The following is a 2973-nucleotide window of genomic DNA, read 5'->3' as shown; positions in this document are numbered from 1 at the left end:
ACATGCTTTTTCTTCATTTCTTCAACCCAATCTTTGCCTTCTAAACGTGGAATCACTCAACAAACATATCAATGCATCAAATGTAATTAAAGTGAATTATATTTAGCAATTTTAAGGCCTAAAAAAACATGTTTTTAATCATTAGACACAATTTAAGGAGAATTACAAAATCATGCTATTTTATTGAATAAATGTGTGATAAGTTGATAAATCCACTAAATTCAATACAAAATATACCCTAAAATTGGAGTTTATCAACTGCTATATATTTTTATTAAAGAGTCTTAGACTATGCATTGTTACGAATGACTATATGTTCCATGATTGAATTACTGGTATGAAAATTAGGTTGTCAAAACACCAAAGAATTTATTTGGTGCTAATTTTTTGTTGGAATTCAAATTTTTTTGTTTAATTCATTATTTCTTCCATTGTTGGCGCTGTTTTTAGACACTCGTGACTGTTTCCTAAGGGTGTGTTTGTTATGAGAGGAAGGAAATAGGAAGGAAAACAACTATTTTTCTTTGTTTGGTTGAATGGAAAAATCAAAGGAAAATAATGAATAGTGTAAAAAATGGGTGGGACCCATTGAAAAATTTTTCCCTCCAACAATGAATGGAAAATGAAAGAAAAATGTATTTTGTATCAATATTCCAATATTATCCTCTATTTTTAATATATTTTAAAATATTTAAGGATAAAATTGTCTTTTCATAACATTATATACTATTTCCTTCCTTCTCATTTTCCTTTCATCCAAACATATCTAAGGAAAATAAAATTCCACTCAATTTCTTTCCTTTCTATTTCTTTCTTTTCTATTTCTTTCCTTCCAACCAAACAAAGCCTTATAAATGCAAGGTGTGCATGTGATTAGAGGCAGTTTTGGCTCAATCTTAAAATGAATTCTTTACATTTATTCTTTAAGATAGGAACACTTGTAGTTACTCTTTTTAATTATAAAGTATGATTATTATTTTTTATTTATCTAAATATATTTTTGCTTTCCTATGATTGTTGTTAAATGTTAATCAGAGGAAAAAAAAAAAAACATTTTTATGATATTGTTCACTGATTGTGTATTTTGGTTTCTAATTGTTCCATTTCTAATAATCAAAGATTATAGCATAAATTTTGTAAGTATCACTTAAGAATTTTCTTTGATATCTTCAATCACAGTGATTAGAGAACTTTAAAGCTGAACTATATACAAATTCTTCTATGGCAGTAAATAATCAATATGCACACAATTAATGTTGTTTTTCTCATAGGTGATACGAACTAACTATTCTTTGTTTTTTTTTTATTGGGATCCGACTACACTGATCCCAAAATGCCGCTCTTTGTGGAGTTGATAGAATTGGTGGAGTTGACCAGTTATTTTGTGTGTGTTTGTTATATTAATTATTACTCCAATCATCGTTTTATTTTATTTTCAAATAATTCTATACTGTACATGAATTTATAACTTCGTTAGAAAACCAAATAATCCTTTTATTTGAATGTATAATTTTATCTTAATTTAGAGAATTCAATTTTGTTAAAATTTTTAAAATTTCTTGATTATTTTATTTTGAAGACGTATGATTAACATTCAAAATTTACATTTAATTATTGAAAAGAGAAAAATAAGGTGATTTGGTATTAAGAGGTTGAAGCATTTTTCTTTTCCTTTCTGTATTACTGATTTCAGTAATATAAGTTTTGCAATTTCTATATTAGAAACCAAAGATAAATTTATTTGATGGTAGATTTTTTCTTTTTTAATAACCTATTGAACCGTAAATCTGGAATAAGAATCTATTTATCTGGATAGTGATGAACCTTAATTCTATTCTAGCTTCATATCTTTTCTATCTTTTTTATATATTTTTTTTAATTAAAATGATGTGTTGTAAGTTAATAATCAGATTTTATTTGTATAATAAGCACTGCTGATGTGAATGTGGTAACTAACATAACTTTTTATATATAACTAGTGTATGTTCCTATGTTCTATACGGGGTAATACATAAAATTATATAAATTTTTTTATTAAAATTTAAATAAAAAATATATATAGTAATTATTATTATAAATATTTTATAACTTAAAAATATTAAAAATAATTAATATTTATTTTAATTGATTTGGATTAGTTGAATAGTCATCTCATTTGTCTGCTTAAATAAATATTTGGAGTTCGAATCTCGTCTTGTGTGTATAACAATCCATTAGTTAACGACAGACCCTTAATAAATAGAGCATCAATATGTGGTGGATTAGTTCTCGACTTGCCGAGTTAAGAAATCCATACAAAAAAATTATATTTGTCTTTAAAATAGATTAATTTTTCATTAATAGCAATACTTATGGACTTTTGTCTTTGTTGAAATTTACTTGGGACAATTTTATTTGTTGATATCGTATTCATTCTTGAAGTCAAAACAATATGATCAACATTGTTACTGGTTAAAACTTCACATTTTATGAAATAATTTTTAAATTTTTAAATTTATAAACTTATGTCATTACAAAAGTTATTAGATCGATTAATATTTCTTGGTAACATGGTGTACCGAAACACCATCATTGAGTATTAGTTAGTGTGAAGAGAAACCAATAACAACTTTTGTTATTCAATATATAATTTATTCTATTGAAAAATAAATTAATATTTCCTAAATTTGTAAATACATTTTCTTCTAATTTTTTACACCATTTTATTTGACAATATTTACTATTAAAAAATAGTAAATGACCATACTTTTCTACAATATATATAATGTACAAAGTAATTTTTTATCTTGAAATTAATTCTGGTTAGTGAGATAAAATTTAAATTTTTTTCTTATTCAAATTTAAATTTAAATTTAAAATTGATTAACAACTCATCCTTTTTTAATTTCAATAAAAAAATAAATTAGTTAAATACAAAATATTCAGCATTTAATAATTTTAATCATTTAAATTTTAATTACTAAAAATTGGGTT

Source organism: Arachis ipaensis, chromosome B8 (genome assembly GCF_059453495.1).
Source record: "Arachis ipaensis isolate K30076 ecotype BB chromosome B8, ASM5945349v1, whole genome shotgun sequence".
In the NCBI taxonomy this organism is placed as follows: Eukaryota; Viridiplantae; Streptophyta; class Magnoliopsida; order Fabales; family Fabaceae; genus Arachis; species Arachis ipaensis.
This window is presented reverse-complemented; position numbering follows the sequence as displayed.